Below are 23,328 nucleotides of genomic sequence, written 5' to 3' on the forward strand. Positions count from 1 at the left end.
ACCGACATCGCACGTGATATTACAAGTCGTCGTATGTGCTAATGCGTCTGGAAGCTCTGCTAATGGGCGGACACCAGAGTGACGAACGATCAAGCGTCGAACCAAGCAGGCAGGCTAGGCTTGTTGAAGTTAAGATCTGGCCCTCATCGTTGACTTGCCTACTTACTGTTCTGACTTTTACCACCGAGGGTGTACTTGCCCTGTACCTTGGGATGCGGGGTATCGTTTTATGGTCGTGATGTAATGAGTCTCGTTCCCGGTTGCATTACCTGTAAAGCAAAACAGAGAGGGAGAATGTAATTATTCTTTTTGAGAGCCGGCATTCCTTCACGTATGACACACAGCATCATCATTGGAGAACTATCTTAGACTGGTAGTGGCGTGTGTGTGTAGGAGTATTTTTGGAAATTGATGTACCGCCACGTGGTTGTAAAATCATATGTGGAATGTGGGAGGGTAATCGATCTTTGTTTGAAAGACGCTTCTCTTATAATCATCGTTAATGTTGAGCTTGCAACGAGAGCACTATCGGAGATCGAACGTGAAATCCATAAGGGGGCCGCATGTTATTATCATCTGTTCAGTGCACAAACATCCTCCAGAAAGCGAGTAATTGCGGCTTGCAGGAAGTTTAAGTTTGTCATTACGGTTAAAGAGAGACGAACACGGTCGATCACGTACCGGCTATAAAAGTTAATCTAGTTTGGGTTGAGGCGGTAGGCTCGTTTATGGTCGCACATAAACCCAGGGAGACTGTGCTACCGGAACCTTCACAAAGCATGTCGGTAAGGAGTGGCCCATTTGGCCGTTGTTCGATTAGCTCTCTAACTGAGAGAGGTGGAGTAAAAGCTGGTTCCCTTTCGCTACAGGAAATTATCTCCCAACTGGATTGCGCCCCAATGGGAACGAACGAAGGTGAGCTCCGGAGCGCGCACTCACAAGTGATGCAAGCAAATGGGCTTCTAATTTCTTTTCAAGTGGCGGCAGCGTGTTAACTCGATTTGTGGTGTGTGCCCAACCAACGACCGGAGGCCGTTTCACGAGTTAATTTCATGGCCATATGCACCCGCGAACTGCTGCTTCAGAGAGCGTTTTTTCTCTTCTTTATTTTCCGCCAAAGTTTTTCTCCGTCTAGCCGCGGGGCCCCAAACCTTGAGCACAGAGAGAAGACAACCAAAAACAATTTGATTTTCCATCCATATATGCAAACGGCAGCAGGCGCGCGATAATTTTGGCCGCGCAGTGCTTTGTTTTCCCTCCCTTCCTCAAATATTTATTGTTTGTCTTCGAGCGCCAACGGGTGGTTTGCTTTATTTTCGGCATTCATTTCAAGGTTTTGATGAGAAGTTGTTCCACACCAGTAAAAAAAAAAAAAAAACGCTCTCGAATGTGCACGAATGTATATCAATACTCTCTTGTTTGGGGTTTGCCTGTTTTTTTGGGGGAGTACGAAGACGCGCGCTATTAAATAAAAAAAAAAGGTTCATTTGTTGCAATGAATCACACACCCATAACAAGCTCTGTCACCTTCTGATAATGAAAACATCCAGCAAGCGACACACACCGTTATTATTCGTTTGTGAGAATGTACGAATTGTGCACGTATTGGCACTTTTTTTTACTTTTGAATTTATTTTTAGTTGATTTTTAAAAACTACCAAAAATTGCGTGTGCAAACCCCAAAAACAGCTCTGTTTGCGTATCCTTGGAGCAAAGTAATAAACAATAATATTAATACTGCCACCGCTTGTACACAAAAAACACAGTTTTATTGTTGAAGTTGGTTTGTCGTGGCCGTTTTCCGTGCCCGAAATTTTGAATGTTTTGGCAGGCCCTGGGTGGCCTTCCGCCCATGACTGCGTCAAAAATATCTCACACGAGAAGCCAGGGCCATTTCATTCACATACCCACACAACATGCTGACGTGTGCTGACTTCAACTTATCGCCCTATTTCCACCAAAGAAATATGTGGAAAATATGTTCCCCATTGCAAGAAAATGGCAACCATGTGGCGGGTGGAGGGAAATTGCCTTCAAAAACAATCCAGCACGGGTCAGCAGCAGAGCCAAGAATTCAATCATCAACACTAATGCCAGTTTTTCCGCTGTTGTAGGGCGTTGTATGTACCTTCCTCTCGTGAGCTCGAATTTTCCGGCTTTTCTTTCGATCGACACGCACGCGACCCGTGGTGTGGCGCACGGCATGATGAGTCAACTCCCCTACCCGAGTGTGTTTGTATGCACTTGTGCATTTTTGTGTCAGGGTCTTTTCCATCCTCCCCCTCACTTCCCCTGACCCAAAGAATGCATTCCAATTCAAATACTGCTCAGTAGCATCAGCACGGCAGTTCAAGAATGAGTCGCGCACGTGAACGATATTTTTAAATTCATCAGCAAATGCGGCCTGGCTGGCTTGGAGGGAAATTAAACTCCCATACAAAGGCATTCACAATGAACGAAAGAGCCACACACACACACACACACACACACACACACACACACACACACACACGCATACACATCGCGCCCTTTCAAAACATCTCGTCCGTTAAAGCGAGAAAGAGAGACAGCGAAGACGCGTCGAGCGGCGGCGTGGTCGGTTTAAAAATATCGATGTTTGAGTTTTATGTTCAACAGAACACAGCAGAATGAAGATTTGAATGGGAAAGGGCAAAGCGGGTGTGGCGTGTGTTGCGCGTACACGCCGTAAAAACCGGCTTCACCGTGCGGCGAAGGAAGAGAAAGTTTGCATGCGAAGAAACGAACCGCGCTCGGACCAGCTCGGAAGAAAAGAAAAGAAACTCGAAAAAACGGGTTTCGAGCTGTCCGGCTCGTTGAAGTCGTTTGATCGTTGTCGATCGAGTGTTGCTGCTGCTGCTGCTGCTGCTGCTGCCTGTCCCTTGCTCTCGACCACGACGTGCGCGCGTCTCGTTTCTTTGTGCTTTTCGTTGCGTTCTTCGCAGCTTCATCGTTGGCGCTGACCCAACGGAGGGCAAGCGGCCAACACGAAATAATAGCGCGCAAAGCCTGGCCAAGAACGCCGTATGTGCGGGGCGCGATCGTACGGCAAGATTGAAGACCCCGATGATGAGCGTCGTGATGATGAGAGGGAGGAGAGGTTGATGAAGAAAAAGTACACGTCGAGCGACGAAAAAGAGATGGAAGTTGAAGAGTTTTTTTTTTACTTTCAAGATATTGTAAACGGATGGTTCTTCGTAGGCAAGGAAGGGGCCAAAACCGCGAGGGTGGAAGATTTATAATAAGATAAATAAAATTGGCGCGCCAACCACGAGGCTGTTATACATTTATATATGTGCTTTCCCTTTTCGTTCTCTCTCTCTCGAGCTCAAAAACGCAACCATTCCCTGTGTTCTTCTTTTCATTCTAACGCTTCTTTATACCGCGTTTAGCGGTCTTAAAAGAGAAGCTGCTTATAGCAACCTCTCTGACGGTGGTATTCTTTGGAAGGGAAAGAGGTGAAAATTTAAATATCCATGCCAACACCACCTCCACGCACTTGTCCATCGACCGCGGATGATGTTTTGATGAAGACATGGCCCACCGAAACGTGTGTGTGTCTGCTGCGCGTAGGTTGCGCGCTTTGTTCTATATACCCTTTCCTTCCACAAACACCTTGCACCGAGGGAAGCGTTCTCTGCTGTTTCCACCACCATCATCATCATCCTCTACTTCTGTTCATCCCCTCATTTTGAGGTTATGTGTCAAACTGTCAGACAGAACAAAAACCGGAACCCGAAAGGAAGGAGGAAGCAGGAGAACGCGCATGGAACAAACACGCACGAAGACGCGTGCAAGACGACGGAACCGGTCCAGAAAAGACAACAAATCTGGTTTGCTGTTGTTGCCCGTCGCGTACCCTTTTTCTCTCTTTCTCTCAATTTATTTATTCTCTTTCTCTCTCTTGGTTGTTGCGTCTTTGGTAAGGATGGTTTATACCCAAAAAAAAGACACCCACTTTAATTTGTTAAGTCCTACGAAAAAAATCCGTAAAAAAGCAGGAAAGAAGAAGCTGTTCTCTTCTGGAGAAAAGAAAATCATTAAAAATAAATTCAAACGCCTGCCTAGGTCATCGCGACATCACACACACACACTCGTTAGTTTGAACCAGGAGTTATCTTGGACAGGAAAAGATAGGTCTCAGTAGAATTCGATACAAGGGATGACACTTGTTGGAGACAAAGTTAAGTTTATTGGGCGCTAAATTCTATCGATTATTCGCTATCCAAAATGGTAGTTTAATGTCGCTCCCAGAAGGTTCATAATTCTCTGAATTGGATTACCGACTTATGCACCTTTCTTTCCTCTCCACTGGTACCACCAGGATAAGTAGTAGCATCGATGAGCAAATTGTAACTCCAATTAGCTTCACGTCAGCTTGCTCTTGTGTGCCCTCCATTAAAGCTGTCTTTCCAGGATTGAGGCGCACAGAGTAGCAAAAAAAAGGAGAAAGAGTGAAAGTCCTCCAGAAGTAGGTCGCTCCGACTCTCGCTCGCTGTGTGTCCTGAGACAAAACTTTCTTTTCACTACCCTCTCGGTGGTGCCGCTTCCAGGATGGAGGGATGCGCTCTCTATTTTCAGCAACTAATTAGCCTCCGGCGGCGCTTGGGTAAAAATAATATTAATAATGGACGGGTCAGGATAACACACCCTTCGCGACCAGACACACAGCTGTGTGCGTGTGCAGGGGTAGAGAATCCTGAAAAAAGCGACAGCCCACCGGTCATTAACCCGCGGTGGTAATGAGACGCGACGGATTTGGCAATTAGCTTCATTTTAACGGACCGTTCAACCGAGCCCCGGTTTGTGTGTGTCCTGCTGCCCGTTTCCCGTCTCCATGGTGATGTCCTTTGTGAGTGCACGAGGGTAGAAGCCATAATCCGTGTGGTGTGTAACAAGGGGCGGGCGGGCGGTGGTGGCGCCTGCTCGATTTCTGCTCGAAAGCGAATTTGGGGCACAATTTATGGGTAAAGATGAGATTATGCTATGCCACACGCGCCAGTTGTGTTGGAAATAGAATGAAAATGAGAGAAGGAGAGAGAGAGAGCATCGACCTAGGACGATTTTGTTGTTCGGTTCGTTATTCACCCTTGGAAAAAAACCCGGTAGGTTAATTATTGGCATTATGTAAATTTGGCAGACTCGACTCGGTTTTGACGGTGGAAAATTGGCCAGTGTTAAGGGCAAAGTATAGCACTACCTTTAAAGGGCGAATCATCCCGGTCAGAGCAGTGCCTTTGTGAGTGACTGAATGATTCCGTTGACATGTTGAAATGCTGATAAAAAATGCCTTTTGTTTCTTTTTAGTTATGAATATTATTTAATGAAGAGCAACATATGCTCTGCTGTGCTGTGAACCTTTTCCCTTCTACAAATATTTTAATGCGTAGTGATGCGTGTGTGACCCATTATCATTGACACTATCTTATCGGTTACTTATCCAAAGAGGGGTTTCGAGTGCAATGCGTGAGCTTCGCTTTTCGAAATGAAAATGGGAAGTGGTGGACTGGCTTTGGTGTACACGTTCTACCAGATACAGGAATCAAATAGCTTTGCGTGACGCGTACGTGCGCAAGCCTGCCCGAAGCACCCCCAAAGGAGTTTTGGATGGTAATTAAGCGAAGGGTTTTGTTGAATGCGACCCGCTAATGCCCTTCGTAGAGTGTGGTGAATGTCAAAGGTGATTGTGTTTATGGAAGTACAATTTTATTACAGAGAAGGAAGCATTTTATAAAGGGCTCAACAAACAAAGAAAGCTTTCATCTAGCTTTGATTTGAAATGTCCAGATAATGGGGAAAACATTTTAAGGAAAAACCAAAACATGGCAGCCAGAACCTAAGTTCGTCTCTTTGAATCACCAATCGCGCGAAAAAAAAAAACATTCAGTGAACACGCAAATTACTCAACAAATAACATTCAACCCTTTCGCTGCTTCACATGATGGGAACTCGAACTCATTTTCACAAATGCTTACACACACACACCGCGTGATCGATGGTCGCTTGTTGGCGGCAGCCGCCAGGAAGTGTTAAGTTTTTCCTTCGTCTGTAAATAATTTTCACATGGATGGAGGGTGGGCTCTGAACTCACTCAATGCTGCCACTCAGTCTCTGCCCACACCACCGCCGCCTGTGTTTCTCAGTTGACTGACAGGTGAACATACAGGTTCGCTTTTTTTTCGAGTATTATAATCGATGAGAGGCGCAAGTGGCGCGCAAAAACCAACTAGGAAAAACTTATTTTGTTCGTTTTTGTTTTGCTTCTCTCCCCTCGAATTGCATTTTAGAATATTCGTTTATTCGCACTTTTTGCTCCCCTTTTTTGCAAAAAATTAAAATCGCACACTATTACACGGGGAACAGGGGTGGAAGAGCTACTGGCTCTGCTTCATAGTTTTTAGCTATTTACTTCACGTTCCAATGGATATGGGCCACTGAATTTTTCCTGCCCATCAAGTGCGCTGCCTTGCTCGTCTCGTCCCTCCCTCTATTGTTTTGCTGCAAGCCAGCTTTTTTTTTTGTTTGTTGAGCTTCTGGTGCGGAATTCAATTGTACTTTACTTTCATTCTTTCTGTTTTTTTTTTGCGTGTGTGTGCGCCTCGATCAAATCACTTCTCCATCTCCCAGTGCGTTTGCTTTTGGTGAGTCAATTTTCCAATCGCTTTTTACTCCCCTTCCCCTCCGCCTCGATGACTTCCGTATTTTTTATTATTTTTAGAACGCGAAACATGCCGGTCCAATCTGTGCTGCACTTGTCTCGGCCATTCGAATAAATTCGCAAACTAAAAACAAGAAAAAAAACACACAGCAGTGACACAAAATTTCGTTTCCGCTGAAGCGTAGCATGCGTTGTTTTTGTTTGCCTCGTCTGCTCCAAAAGGGAGAGCTGGAGAGATTGTGCGCCTGGGTGTGTGACATCATCATGCACACCACCCTCCCCCCTTCTAAACGGCTGTTGTGCGTGCGTTCGTGTTAAGTACAGATCCGTTACACTTCGGTAAAAAAGGGAGCTGGTGATGATGGCGCTGGCGGCGCTGGCTGGAATGCCCTGTGTGCGTGTGTGTGTGTGTGTGACTCAGCATTTAGGTCGCGATGTGTGTCATGATGATTCTAAGTGTGTACTACTGCATGCACATGTCATCGCCTCCGCACACACACACTCACTCACAGCTAATTAATATTCTTCCGCGGTGTGCATTCGCGCTTCGGTCGCCCGGCTTTGATGAACAATAAGTCATCTCCGCAACCCACCACCACTCCACCCTCTTCAGGAAGAGTACCGTTTTTTTTATTTTTTATGTTTGCGTATTACGCAAAGAAAATTATGCGAAAAATTAAATGAATAAATGGTTGCGCTTAGAGAGTTTACACTCCGGGTAGAATATGAGGTCAGACCGACGGCGAAAAAAGCGAAATGGGGGAGGTGGCACAAAATTTCACTCCCTTTTATGGGTAGTGAATTTGAAACGCAATTAAATGTCTCACCTCATTCGTGATGTATTCTTTAATTGCTAGCTTTGTTTTTGCATTTTTGGAGATGTGTTAGAGAACTTAGAGGTTAGTTTTGCGCATTAGATTAGAAATAGATGACTACAGGAGACTCCCGAGGTAAAACTGTATATTAGGACCGAAAAAATGTCCTGAAGCAAGGTGCAATTTGAAACAGTCGCATGTCCAATATCTTTCAATACATCACTTATAATCGGGGTTGAATAGTCTATAGCACGAGTGTTAGGTATTTTAAGAGGCATAATTGTCAAGAATGCATTAATGCATTTATCATGAAATTCGTTTACACTATACCTTGAAATATTCAAGTTCGTGTAGTTTGAAGTTCTTCATTATTATGTAGGTAACGATTATCAGTAAAAAAATCGGTTCGTATCTCGAGAGTCTCCTGTATATTCATGTGTCAATTGTTGTGAATTTTTATCAATGAAATTCATGTGTCAATTGTTGTGAATTTTTGGGATTAAAACAGAATTAGATTCTTACCAAAGAAGACTGGGGGACTTACAATTTAGGTTCGGTTGACTGTGAAACGTTTTCCTTTCCATTTAATTTATTTCATAAAAACTGACTATTTAATACATTTTCTAGCTTTTCTAATCCGCCTGGAAGGTTAAAATTGTAGAGCTCATTTCGAGTTAAAATGCACATTTTTTGCTCAGTTTTTTACTTTTTATCTTTCTGGAATGGAAATGTTTATTATTTTTACAAATCAAGTAGAATTCCGCCTTATTGAGATTCATACGAAGAATAACAAATTTAATGAATTATAGCAACGTCATAATTTTTATAATTAATCGTGTTTGATTCAATCTTTTAACGTACACTCACGTGTTTGTGTCACGTTAGAATGTGTTAAAATTGTCCCAAAATAATGAATTTGGATTTTAAAGCTCCTATTTTTCTATTTTTATGCTTGTATACTCGTTGTGTTTCATCGAATGTAGATGCAAATCAACCTCAACATCGTTTTATTTTCATTTTATGTACGAACCTAGACTCCCTTTTGAATAAACGTTCACAAATACCCACTTACCAAATCAACTCAACACGGCAAGGTTGTATTTATGACTCTCTTACCCCTTTCCGACGCCCTTGACATACGTTTGTGCAATAGAACGCTTCAGTATACATTTCATTGAGCACGTTTATTAATCACAAACCCCCCCCCTAAACCGTCACACTTGTTGTGAAAATATGAGGAAGTGCATGGTCGACAGTGGTGGTGTTAGTGTTAGAGAGACAGTTATAGTTATAGTATAGTTATAGTTATAGTATACCTGTCGAGTCAAAATTGACAGTTTGGGTGGAAGATTCCCCCATTCCAGTAAAAGGGTGTGAATCAGTTTTTTCAACCCTTACTGCTCTCGTATTTGTGTACGGGATTCCGTATCAAGGTGTGTGAATGGGCTGAATATCGCACTCCAACACCCACAGTAACCATCCCGGTATGATAATACCGCTCCACATACCATACGCCTGTGGCTGTGGCTTTTTATATCACACATTTATGTTTACGTGCACGCTCTCTGTGTATAGCGCGCGCAGGTCAGTGTTACAGGTGTGTAACAGTATGAAAACAAGTTACAGCGAGCATACGTTACGAGATAAGATAACGTGGCTAACGCTTATCGGTCGGCGGACCTAGAAAAAAAGGGAAAAAATTGATAGAGAAATTCTTGAGCAATCATTTATCTTGTAAATTTTGGTTATATATAAACTCTTCTCTCTCGGTTTTCTATCTGCTAAGAACGTGCTCATTTACCCCCCTTGTATCACCTTTTGTACTTTTGCTTGAAACTGTCCAGTGCTGTTTAGATTATTTTACTACGCCCTTTTTTGCGCCTCTTTTTGCTCTCTCTCTCGTCATGGACTGCATTTGTAATCGTTATTATTCGCAACTGCACTCGCAACTGCCGGGTGACGACGTTCGGTGACCAAGCAGCAGTTGTCGTCGTCTCCCCTTGCACACATGCACGCACCGGAGCGCGCTTGGCAATCGAATACCGGATGCCAGCAATGTTCCGTAATTAAAGCGATAGAAATGGCAACGAAGAGAAACGAAGGAGCAGAAACGACCACCACCACCATCATCGTGTGTGTGTGCAATAAACAAAGCAAACGACTTCTTGTTCCCTCCTGTGTGCGGTGGTGGTTGCTGCATTCGTGAGGTGGTTTTTGCATGCTGATGAGGAGACGCATTTTTTTCTTCTTCCCCTGAGCTTGCCTTCTGTTGATCAATTGCAGTTGTTGGTGACCTTTTTTGTTCTTTCGATCGCAAGGAATGGGCGCGCTCGCGTCATACCAGCGAAAGGAATTCCAAAATTGCGTTCACAACACAACGAGCCAGGCAGCAGCAGCAGTAGAACAGCATAATAGTTTGCGTTACTGCCTTCTTGTGGAACCGCACCCCTCCCATGACATTGGAGAAGTTGTAAGAAGCTGGTTTGTTGTTCCTTCGGTCGCATAATCATCGCGACTTGGGTTGAAAAAAGAAAGGCCAACCAAGGCAGCATTATTGAATGGCGTGAAGTAAAGGAGGTCATCATAATTAGAGTTCTGCGCGTTTTCAACAAAGCTGTAAAGGCGAGAAAATTAAATAATCGTGCTGCTTGTTGTGTACTCCTTCAGTAGCTTTGCAAATAGTTACCTATATCGTGTAAAGTAGTTAGAAGCGGTTGATGAGTTTTCATTAAATTTACTTTAAATTATTTATGATAATTAAATTACACTATCTTCTCATGCGTTTAAAGAAGCCTCTGGACGATATAATCTTACTTTAATTAAATCGTTTTTCAATAACATAAAACATTGGGTTTGGTCGACCACGACGAGACCTTTTCATTAAATTACATTTTTCCACACCCGAAACACAAATAAAAAATAAAAACATTCGTTTGATTGACCCATTAGACACAGAAGGAAAAACGGGCAATCGAAATGGATAATCAGTTACACAAAAAATGCCGCTTTTGGGTGCCTCCCACTAAAACGAAACGTTTCGAGCTGTAATTGCACTTTAATGGTGCTTTTCCTTCGTTCCAAATGGACATTAAGAGTAAAAAAAAAAACACACCGAAACGGAAGTACTCCTGTATCCGGTCACAAAGCAACGTTTCTACACCCACAGGTGTTCGGTTTAGCGTCCCAAAGGATGCACACACACAGAGACACATTACACATTCTCCCTCTCGTGCAAGGTAATAGGCATAATAAGGGGTAAAATGACATTGCAAAGGGAGAGACCCTCAAAAACAGATAAGCGAAACACGCAAAAGCGCGTTTGTTGTAATAATGTTGTAAACGTAAAGAACAACCCCACCGTGGTCGCTTCTAGCCTACTAGACACGATGACACCATTGCGTGGAAGGTGGTAATAGATGCGATCGACCATATTTTCCCGTGTGTGTTCCCATATTTCACCGTGTAACAGCAGCACCGTGTCCCGTAGGACTCGACGCGGACACCTTTTTCCGTTTTTGCTGCTCCGCAATTGGAGTTTCTTACAATTTATTTTATTTTGGTGGAAATTCTTAGCCGCAGCAGCGAGGGCTCTGCCTCATCCCTTCAACCATGACGCCCCTTGCTGGGGGCTTACTGTGTGTGTTGTTGGGCTCTCTTCGGTGTTGCGGTTCAGTTGGTTTCGGACCGGCCTGGAGAGTAGAAAAAAAAACGCTGGGACGAGACACGTCGTTTTCGACAGTGCCGCTATTTTCTCCCTTTCCGTTTGTTTGTTGTTCGGTCAGTGTGTGTGTGTGTCGGAGGTGGTGGTTTGTTCTTCCCACGTGGTTTGGTGGCTGTGGCTGCGTTGTGTGTACCTATGAGGGGCGGCGGGAGGTTTAAAATTGTGGAGTTGACCGATCTGGTGCAGGCCGGGGAGAAACGTCTGGTTCGGTTGGTTTGGGGAGCGTACAAGGCACACACACACACATGCACACTGAACTACGGCTTATGCTCGACGGGTGGTTTCAATGATGGATTTAAATACGTTTGTGCGTGGTGAACCCTTAAAGCGAGCGTTTGAAGACCTGAAAGAGGGTTTATGGTTGTGCATGTGCGCGTGTGTGTGTATTTTCAGGGTCGATGTCGTCTGAGAACGATACCAACAACAAGAAAGGAAGGAAAATTACACCGCAAGGAAATTTGACCACTCGTTGTTATCTGATTGTTTTTCACTGTCACGGTCAAACATGACCTTTTTGAAGGTATTCTTTTGATACTTCTACTGGCGTATGATATGCGCTTGGAGCGTGACAGAATGGCAGGGCAAATAATTAAATTAAAAAATAATGACTCAGCTGCCCGCGACTTGTGTAGTTCACAGATATGCATCGTATCCTGGTCATGGCACCAAGCGGACGTAGTGAAATGCTACTGAAAGGTGGTCTTTATCCATCTGTTTGGATTGATTTACTATTTTAACCATTAAAAACGCTATTTTTTACAATTAAACCAAACACTCATTCCACAAGAAAGATTCTGGACAACATGGTTCTATTGTTATGTAAATTCTACCCTCAAAGGTCATTTGGTGAAACGTCATCAAACACACTATTCTATGTGCGTGGGCAACGTACAAAAAGGAGTAAAGAATAGCAGAGGTCAACCAACCCAATACGGCCACAGCAGTGGTCTTAGGTTCAATAAACCATTCTTGTTTTTCTTTTTCTTTTTTTCCAAATAAAGAAAACATTATGACTTTTCTAACATTAATCTCAACGCATGCCTTCTCATTGTGTGTTTAAACAACGAAAGCGTCGGAATTCTTTTGCTGATCTTTCCTCGTTTTTCCGCCTTCATTGCCCGTAATCGGTTCAACAATTTAAAGGGATTTTTTCCAAGTATACAGCCCTCAGTCTACCCCTTGGGTAAGCTTTTTTTTCGTAGTTGTGTATGGTAAATAAATTCTACTTCGAGAGCGAGAGATAAATGAGATTTCGAAGTCAAAAGAGATAAGCTGACAGCCAGTGAAAGCCCTCCCTCCAAACGGTGAAGATATTCACGCGTCCATGGAAAGCTCGCTGCGTAATGGGAGAGAAACGAGGAATGGGAAGAAAGATTAGGCAACCGGTGTGGAGGAAAAAAGAAACTGACCTAAACAACAAGCCCGCCTCAACCAACGGACAAAAAAACAAAACCTGAGACCCTTCGTTCTCTCAGACCCGGCTGATCAGACTCCAGGGCAGCGTAGAAGGCTCCGACCGTGTGCTAGAAGATCTTCCAAAAATGATAATAAATGCAATGAGCGCTCGCAGGGGGTATTTTTCAGGGTGGATGGCCACCACGGTCGGCTGCACTTTGCGTCGTTTCTCCCACCGTGCCGCCACCATTTCGACGCTAGCACGTTGACAAATAGATTAATTAAAACGCACGACTGTTGACTTAATGGTTCGGAAGGAGATTAAAGCCTCCTTTTATGAGGTTTGAGGTCTCTGTTATGGAGGGTGTTGGTTCGTAGGTAGAGAGAGAGAGAATATGACCGTGTGTAAGGTGAAAATGAAAGTGCGTTCCGTTGCATTCTAATGAACAAAAACTAGGGAACAAAAAAAATATTATAATGCACTTTTTTCAAGTGCATGCTAAGCAGAGACACACTGCCAAGGGGTGTCGGTGCGTGCAGTGTGTTGGGATAATTTATTCAAAGTGCTTCCACACAACCACAAAAAATATATTCAAAAACCTTTAGGTGCCATTAAAACACACTAATGGTTGCATTTAACATAATCTTTTAATTAGGTTGAATTACTTTTGGGAATACATGAAAAGTGCGGTTGAGCACGTAGAAAAAACGGTACATTCAAAGAAAAGCAGCGAAAAGAATCAAACGCATTGTAAAACTAGTCCTACTTCTTACGGAACACACACACAGCCACATAAGAAACACATGCTCTTGTTGTTGGCTTGTAGATCCGTATCCGTTCCACATTTCGTTGGTATTCTACTGCACTCATTTCGTGTTTTTGTGCGCGGCCGCTGCTGATGTTCTGAAATGCATTTCCTGGCCTTGGAACGTCTATCCGTCTCCTCCCGTATGGTACGGTTGCAGTTTGCTACAGTCGTCACTATGCAAAAAGTGTTTGTTTCTGTGTGTGAAACACAACAAACGCGTCTCTTCTTTAACGCGAAACAAGACATGAAAAAGTATTACGCCACAACATCAGCGACTTGAGAGTCGGTGCGGCAAAAAATAAAGATGGAAAAGAGAAGGCGCTCGCTTCCCTTGTGCTGCTGCTGCTGCGACCCAGACAAAGCCGCCGAGGTCAACTCATCTTTGCGTAAGGCAAGTAGAAGACCGGTGTGGGTCACACAGCCCCAGAGACGGCGATGCATACACATTCTTGAACTCTTCTTCTGTTGGCTGGCGTCTCTTCGCCGTTCGTTTGGTACGGGGCACGGTGCGAAAGCAAGAAAAACGCTGGCAGCAAACAACAACCACCACCACCACCGCTTCTCTTGGATACGTTCACGATACGTACGTGTTACGTGAAAATTCTCACATCTTAACCGGACGGAACCACAACAACGGAATGAAAAAGAAAGCAAAAAAACGGTCGTAACAAATAGCAAGAGGTAGAATACTAAAGATATGTGCATGGAGCCTACAGCATCGTGTTTTTTTCTCTTCTTCAACATGTGTGTTTGTGTGCTCTATCATCTCAAATGCCTTTTTTATCACACTCACATGCACACGCTCTATTGCTATATTTGCATCGTACTTCCTCCCCCAAAGATACGTACGCGCGGTTCGTCGCTTGCATTCAAGAGTTTCCGCGCCTTTCCACCGTACGAACTGGCGACCAACTAACCAACCAACCTTGTTACCACTAACCGAACTACTCTATACATGCGACGATATCGTGTGTGTACATCCTCCACTGTATGAAGATATCAGACACACACACATACAAACACAGACAAACATATAAGAGGGAGGCACGCGCTCTATTATGTTTTGGGATGCACTTTTCCTTCCACATTCCACGTTCGGTTCGGCGAGCGAGCGAGCTCTCTTCGCTTAAAGGCAAATCGCCGGATCTAGGCCACCACCCGGTCTTACTTACTATGGAAGCAAAACTTTCATATTTTTCCTTACCGCGTACACACACGATTAAAAGGACGGGGCAAGACGGGACAAACGTACGTGTCTGCTGCACTGCTGATGCATCACCACCAACCGCCCAGACATTGATATGGCCCACAACATAATCATGTGCGCGCTGCGTCGTTTTCCAAAGCGTGTGTGTTAGCGCATTATTTCGATTTCTCTCTTTCTCTCACTCTGTCTCTCTCCTCTGTTGTGCCTTATCGCTTTTGCTGCACAGTCGTCGTCCATAATCATCACTGAGGCTTTCTTCGCCGCGACGACTTTTCTCTTTCTTCCGCTTCCTGCTGCGCTGTCTTAATCGCGTTTTATGCTTGTGCTTTAATTGAAGTGCACTATTTTTGCACTGGATACTGATACAGTGTGTGTGTGTGCGTTTCCATCATCAATGCAATACGGAATCTTCCAGGCCTGCAGCGCAACATCACGTGTCTTTTTCTATTCGTCGTAGCGGTTGTTTTCATTTTGTTTCATTCGCAAATCACAAACGCTACCTCTCAGTCGAATCTAGAACACGCGCGCTTGTTGGATACTGAAATTCAGGGGGGGGGGGGGGAGGTTTTTCCGGGTGCTTTTGTGACAAAGGGCGCTTTTCTTCCGCTGTGGTGGGGACTCTCATTTGAAGCAGCGGAAAGGCAGCGACAAAAACTCTTACTTTCTGTGCACCCCGGGGAAGGCCCAGGCGCGCGCATCGAGCACTACTTCTTCCCGCGCACACTTGCGTGCTACTTTTGGAGCACAAGCGCCATCGGGACCGGCCTAGTACGGTTGCTGATGGGCCGCAGAGCACGGCTAGAAGTTGGAAGCATTGAAAGATTGACGGCTTTTGCGGGCGTGGTGTGTTGATTCGTCATGATATACTAGAATAGTGATCGTGAACTCGTTTTTTTTCGAACGCAAAATGCTGGGAGTGCCTTCCAGCACCAACTTCTCGGTCGAGTTTTTGTTTACGGTTGACCTAATTTTTGCTCTGCCTCCCTTTTTTGTGAAGAATTGAATGGTACATAAAATCACATTCCCTCGCTAACAACAAAAAAGTGTCTAATCTAATTCTGCGGAATCGCGACGAGCGCGCGCGCTGACAGTTTTGCACCCGGCACAGAGTCGCGTCACAGCAAGGGAAGAAGGAGTGTTGACTGATGATGCGCGGAAGGTGTGCGGGGGCATTGCATGAGCTCATACACAGCTCCCTCAACACATCTTATGACAGCTACTGTCACGTTTGTTTACATTTTGGGTTGGTTCTTCTCCGTTTGCCCGTTGTTAGAAGTGGCGGCTGGTTCCGGATGATTGAACGCAACAACATCAACGGTGGTGATGTAAAGATATTCCGATTGTATTCAACCATTTGCCATTAACGGGAACGGTGGAGTAGTTTGACTGAGAATGTGTCCCAAAATGTGTGTTGTTGTCCGTGAACGAGGGTGCCGCTTTGTGTGTGAAGATGGAATGTCATTACGCGTCTATTAAATGATTGTTAGGGAGGTAAATTGATGTTTCCGAGAGGAACTGGTCGGTTCGGGGGACTACTTACCGTTTTTGGAAAGGGAAGATTGGTGTGTAGGATTTTCGATCGTGTTCGGTGTCACTCCCCAGACACAAGGAGGTGATGATTTCAGAATAAATGGTCTAATGTGACAGACTTTGAGGGCGTCTTGGAGGGACTTTGTGACAGGAATTCAAGGATTTGGATTGGGAAATTCTTAAAGAATTCAGAATTTTATATATTTCTGTTAGGCATTGGAATGTAGTCTTCAAATGATTTACTATTCCCACAAAACCACAACTAACAGATGTTCTTCTGTGAAGGTAACAACCGTGGGTATTGAAGTCTTCAATATCTGCTGAATATCCAATTCCAGAGCGCGCAATGAACATCCAAACGCAGGCCAATTCCGTACTGTTTTTTTTTTTGCACAGCTCGCAAACCCTAAAATCAATAAACCCACAGCAAAATTTAATAAGAATGCAATCCACAAGAGAATATTGAACCAATTTCCACTGCCAGTTTTGCAGCGCAACTCCGAACAACGGATTTTGGTAGGTTATTTATTTCACTTGCCAACGGATTCGCTCTCCAACTCCCAGGCCTCTTTTCCATTCTTTTGCTCAATTTTCTGTATCCATTTCCCTCTCAACTGTCTGACTCCACGTTTCCTAGTAGCTCTCTATCTGGTCGGCTAGTTTGGAACAGCGACATGGAAATTCACACCATTCGCGTCCTCCGGCCTGAAAAAAAGCTCCAAATTTCCATCCAAAAATGCGTGTCCAATCGAGGAGCGTGGTCCACCCGCGCGTCGCCGACCCATATTGATTTCGCTGTACGCTGCTGTACGTGCGTCCGCGTATGGGCGGCCATTTTAACCCATTTTCTATCGCAAGGCGCCCTGTACGCGGAAGCACAATTGCAATAAAACCGATCAATGGAGGGTGTAGTAGAATGGGTAGGTCTGGTGGCGGAGTTTCGTTCAATTGAAAGGCGCCAACAGAGCGGAGGCTTTAGTTTTTTTTTTTTTGGTTGGGTGAAATGGAGATATGGAAAACCACAATAGGAGAGCGGGCGTATACACATTCGGAACCTTTTCATCCTCGCATTGCCAACACCCCCTCTAAGGGATGGAGGACAAACCTTTCCCAAAATTCAGTATCAGACCGCGCGGCAATTGGCACACATTTTCGCGTTTTTTGGGGAGTTTAACGGCGAAGTCATCCGCGTCGTTAATTATGCCACGCTTACCCTCAACCAGTCTTTCCCTTTGCCTTCGAAGGCGATAAAGTGTGATGTGTGTCCTATGTGTGTTTGCTGATATTTTTTGTCTCTGCAAATGCCCTTCACGTTAGGGAGTAACATTTCACACCACCTACATAAGGAAATGGGAAGCGAACGGAATAGAGTGTGGTGTGTCTGACAGGGTACGCGCTAGAACTAGCCACACGGACGGAGTTTGTTTTTTGTGTTCCGCCGAATGGGCAAACTCTAAGTGAGTTCGCAGAGAAAGTAATATGAATCTCATGTGCTGTGTGTTTGTGTGTGTGTGTGTTTGTCCGGCCAAAGCTTTGAGGGCAAAGAAAAATAAAGCAGGTCACCGCAGTCACATACAAATGTATGCAAAGTGCTGTGAGCCGAAGGGAAGGCGCGCGCGCGCCCGGGCCCTACTACACACAATGCTTCCGTGGCGCGCGCGCCGCCTGGTGGTTGGTGGCCGGCACCGGCGACACGGGTGTTTGTTTTTCTCCAGCACCACTAGCAGCGTGCAAAGCGAAAAGTGGCGAGTTCGTCGTTATGAAAAGTTTACTTTCTACTGCAGCCGCGAGTTTTTGACCGCGAGACTCACTTCTGGCGGGAAAAGGCAAACAGCGCTTTGCTGCGAGTCGTTTCTGTAAAAAAAATATTTTCAGACTTTATGGTTATTTTCAGTTAAGAGGTTATTTTCAGTGGTGTTTGCAATATTTCAATTTAATTCTTTCATATTTTTTGACATTTAATTGAAGGTTGAGACGCAACCTTACGGAAATTAAGTGCAAAAACAACATTATTACAAGCATACGATCCAACCCAGTTTGTTCTATAGCCACTGCACCTCGTAACAGTTGTCACACGGTTCGGCGAGTTTAGGCACACACGCAGTCGCCGTGTGTATGCAAAAAAGAGCAGCCCAGAACTATTTTAATAGCATTTCAAAACAAACCACCCGCAAAACGAGCGAAAAAGAGTGCCAGCAGCTGGACAAAAATGGAAGCTCTCGAGCTCGTCCTGGGAATCGCCATAATAACAGCAGCTTTTGCATTAGTCACGTTCCCGCCGTGAGGGGGCACTAACTAAAGAGTGAAAAAAGTGTATTTTTAATACTTTACTTTCATTTTTCAATTGTCAAAAGTCAACGACGGTATGTGGCGTCGTGTTTGTGATGTTTTGGCTACCAGCTCTCGACAGAATTGGGTCGTTCTGGAATGGAAGTGGCGGTGGGTTGCCTTTCCTACGACTACTACTCCCCTTTTCGGTTGGTGCTAATTCGTTGCGCATTCGTTGTAAAGTTTTGCATATAATTCATCTTTTATGGTACAGGCAGCTTTCGGTGGGTAGGGAAAATATTGTACTGCACGGAAAAACTTTCCTGCTGGGTTGCACAATTTTTCACGCAAGTGGCAGTGGTCCAAAATGGCGAATGTGTTTTGTAACAATTTTGAAACTATTCGCAAAAGTGTGTTCCAAAAAGGTGTGGGTGCTTTTATGGTTTGGTCTCGTTGAATAGTAGATTCAAGTGAACAAACTGTGTTGAACTAATTTAAAATTACCTAAGAGAACTTATAAATAAATTGCATAAGAGAAGAATTGGGTTTTACTTGCAATTCTTAGCGATTTCAATTGATCGAACGGACCACTACATGGATTTTACGTGCTTAGAGCAGCAAAAATGGAATACCAATACAAAAGTTTATTCTTAAAACAATTAAAAAGTTCTGCCTGCATATTTCTTAGTGGTTTGTACAGTTCTTTAAAGAGCTACAACGTAACCATAATTAGCCGGTTTTGCAGCTGTCATGAATTATGAACTGCATTTTTCCTGCCCTGTTAAATGTGATGTTTTACCTTTTAGGCTAAGCACACTCTGAATTCACATTCATGTATAGGGTAAATGTACCAATAGTGGTGCAATTTGTAGAGGTACCGATGTGTTTTAATGTATTTAAAGTGTCAGGAAGGACAATTTCTGAATATTTTAACACATAGCAATTGGAATATGTTTTATCTTCGCAATCGCAACCATTTTTACCATGAAACACATCACATTTACGAAAAAATACATATTTTTGTGATTGCTTCGTTGTACCTATAATGGTGGTATGGTTCCTATAGTCGTCGTATTGTGTTCCTATAGTGGTGGTAAACAAAGATGCCTCAAAACAGTGTATAATATCAATATAACTTAGTTTTGAAGCTGTTTTCGTATGAATAGCATGGATTATTGCCATAATAATGATATCTTTCGTAATTTGATCGTAAAAAATGTATGAATTTGGTTGATGAAAATATTCACTAAAGTACTGCATCACACCTGTTGTCAACCTACACCCGGAAGAGTGTGCTTGATTTGAAGTAAATTTTTCATTCAGCCAGATAAACGAATTTTGGCCTGTTTTTGGTAAATTACCTACATAAAACTCATTTCTCATTCATTTCATATGTCAAAAATTTCCTCAAAAAAATCTAAAACGACCTGTTTTTATTGATTTTATAACTATAACTACTATAGGAACATGCCTGTTTTGTGTACCTATAATGGCACTATGGTAAAAAACACTTAAAAATGCATAAATATGGTCAAAAGGCAAATAATTTTAGTAAAACAATAACATTACATAACAGTTATGTTGAAAAACTAGTAATTGCGTGGTTATGTGGTCGTTTAGAACGTTAACAGAAAAATGAGTTTCGTTATGAAATCCTAAGGATTTTGGAAAAATGTTGACACATTTCACAAAATAATGGATTTTTCGGTCACTAAGTAACGGAATGGCCCCATTTAACTTTTAAACCCTTTGTAAAAGGCTAAAGAACATTTCACACTAACTTAAATAACTTAAATACTTGTAATTTGCCCTATGAACCGCATTTTAGAGCAATAGCACCACTATTGGTACTACCACCACTATAGGTACATTTACCCTATAGAAGAACATAAATAAAACAAAATGCGGCTTCTAAAAGCTTGCATTTGTGCTTAGAAACTTACAGAACAGTCGATGAACGTTTTTATCCACTATGGACGCAAATTGTGCTTTAAATTAGAAAATGCCAATTTTACTCTGATCAACATTTTTGCATCACAATCACAATACTCAATTTCCTTTGCCTGGTTTAGCTATCTCGATTCGATTGCAATCTTTCCTCCAGTATAGGGTCTTACCCACCGCAACCGTTTAGTGGTCAGCTTTTATCTCTAAGCTCTCTAATACCGTCGTCCGAATTCGTTGCAAATGAAATGTCATTGGGAAGGAAATTCAAGATGCAAGCAAAATTTATTTCCCGACCAGCTTACCATTCCATTTAAGGGTCCAATTCTCTCAGATGATCGGCTTGTTACATGATGCTGCTGCTGCTGCTACTACCGTGTCAGACCCCACGATATCGTGTTTCCGTGGCCCTCACGGGTCGATTTGTCGAGCTTAGGCGCTCTCAATTAACCTTACTCAACCTCAAACTAGAGATTGTTGAGCCGCGTTGGTTTTATTTTTCCCAATGGCCGGGCACTCTCGATCGACATTTTCTTAAGCGGCAGCAACTCGTGCCTGTCTGTAATTCAATGCGCGCACCTAGAGGTTTATGCAAACTCGAGATCTCTCGAGCGCTCACAAGACGAGATCGTGGGTGATATTTTTCAAATTTAAATTGTTGCTATTATGGTGTGCGCGCACTCGTGGCGCGCTCTGTGAGGCGTCAAGTGTTCAATTACAAAACATTTATAATTTCAGCTTACATCGATGGGCGAGTGGGTGGTGCTGTATTGGCAGGGGACAATCGAATGTGCGACATTTGGAGACCACCCAGCCAAGCCTCGGAAGGAGAGAGATGATGGTTGTGATTGTATCGTTTTGTGTTGCTGCTTCGGAATCCAATTTCAGAGTGACACGTTTGCGAAAACGACGCGACCCTGGCGGTGGGTAAGCGATAAGGAATCGTGTTTCAAAACATAAGCTTAGGCAGATTGTTGCGATTGGTGAATGGAGATATTGTGTCGTTTTGGAGCTTGAATAGCCCAAGATTGACCATGCAGAGTAAAAACAATTTATTGCCTTAATAATCAACGTTGCGCTATGAAATTGTACTGCAATGTTGGTGCCGTGACCAGGATCCAATTTAAGATTCGATCGAATTTTGATTAAAAACACCAACTCCCAACAAAACTACTGCGAAATTGAGCATCACAAATCAACTTAAATTACTTTTGGCCTTTCGGAACAATCTGAACGCAGCCCCCCGATCAGAACAGTTCCATTTAACTTTATCGTCATGAGGTACACCTAACGACCTATTGAAAACCTACAATTACTAGTGATATCACTCCCTCAAACGATGCACCATTCGTGTTGTAAGTCAATCTTTAATAGGTGCTGGCCCAGCACCACTCCTGCCGAAAACAAGCTCATAGGACACGGAGAAAGGCAATTTCGATTGATTATACGTTCCTTGCCCGAAAACAACCCGGGCCGTCGTCGTTATCTTGTTGCCAAAAATAGTAGAGATAAATCCCCTTCAAAAAGAGGCAGCGGCATTAGGGGAGCGAACAAGAGCGGAACTACAACCACACTATCGATAGAAGTTTATCCGGCCAATGAAGGGAAACTTTTCACCCTTACACCCATCCGTTCTGAATCCTTCGTGCTCTGTGTACTAAAAAGGGGAAGGGAAGGAGGACATAAGACCTACTTCAAATGGGCAGGACTCAACGCTCTTTGGGATGTGATAACAATTTGTGAAAGTGAGTCCATTCCCGGTACTTCTCTCAGTCTCTCGCTCGATTACAGCAGCCTCAATATCACTGGAGTTAATTGCTTTAATAACGTGTAATCACTTTGTTAATCTTAATAGGCACTGGCGTTCATACCAGATAGTAGTAGGGCGAGACTAGCTTTGGATAGGTTTTTTGTAGTTTCCCTCTTATTCTTCAACTATTTTTTTGCATCAAATCCTTGGTCAAGTGGCCGGGGAGCTGGCTTGGGCAAGTATAATCGTGCCCTGCTTCCCTTTCTCCGGAGGTGGTTTGCTATAGTCTGGCAGAGTTACACTAGAAGGGGAGGACGTCCATCGAACGGAGAGTCGCGTTTCAGCAGGCAATTTCGTAGCAACATCGCATCGGAAGCGGAGCGAAAGAAGAAAGTCCGCTCGACAAGTGGACTAATGGATTTATGCGGCTTAAGATGCGTGGTGTGGGATATCGGGAGGTGGGAGGTGGAAAGAGAAAGGACTGATTTTTGCTCGGAAAATCTTACCCAGCTCCTCCCCCCTTCATTTGCCACAATTGCAACGTTTTCTTGTGAGGAAGAAGGAAATTTGCCCCTCATCATCATCACGCAACGAGGCGCAGCAAGAATTCATAAAATGTGTTTGAGCGCGCGCGCGTGTGTGTAATTCCAATTAACTTTGGCAAGCATGCAGAAAAAGAATCCCCTTCGGCTGGTGGTTGATTTTTCCACCTCGTTCCGCCCCGGCAACAAAAAAGAGAGAAGAGTCAGAATAGTTTGATTTTATCAGCCAGCGTCACCGGCCAGCATTCAAGTCTGCCGGGCCCAAACAGAAACAATTATTCCTCCGCTCACTCACTCGACCAAACTGTGATTATCAAGAGGAAAGGGAAAGGCGACCCTTTGGGCTTGAGCTCATCACATTCCGATTTTCCCATTGATTGATCATCAGCAGCAGCGAGTGGTGTACACGTGCGAATGTAGGAAACAGTGCAGACCAGAGTGGTGACTTCTCTCTGGAGGCCTCATAATTGCATCCGGACGAGTGAGATGCGCACAACTGGCACCACCACCGCGCGCACTGACTGTCAATCGCAACTGACTCCAAACGGAAACATGACGGGATCATCAACATCTTGACACCATTGTGTACTTCCCTCTTGATAGAAAGCGAAAGGGAAAAGAAGACTGTGAGAAAAAAGGAAACAAAAAGTCACAGGAACGTGACGGATCTG

General features: G+C 43.9%; 2 protein-coding genes across 5 annotated transcripts in view; one reads left to right on the forward strand and one right to left on the reverse strand.

The window, feature by feature from the left end:
- The window catches only part of LOC120960171 (uncharacterized), a 284,474-nt gene that overhangs the window by 107,041 nt on the left and 154,105 nt on the right, over positions 1–23,328 (reverse strand). The gene's annotated exons all lie outside the window — the stretch shown is intronic.
- Positions 1–23,328, forward strand: part of LOC120960175 (fasciclin-3) — a 100,818-nt gene that overhangs the window by 2,402 nt on the left and 75,088 nt on the right. The gene's annotated exons all lie outside the window — the stretch shown is intronic.

This window comes from Anopheles coluzzii, chromosome 3 (genome assembly GCF_943734685.1).
Source record: "Anopheles coluzzii chromosome 3, AcolN3, whole genome shotgun sequence".
In the NCBI taxonomy this organism is placed as follows: domain Eukaryota; kingdom Metazoa; phylum Arthropoda; class Insecta; order Diptera; family Culicidae; genus Anopheles; species Anopheles coluzzii.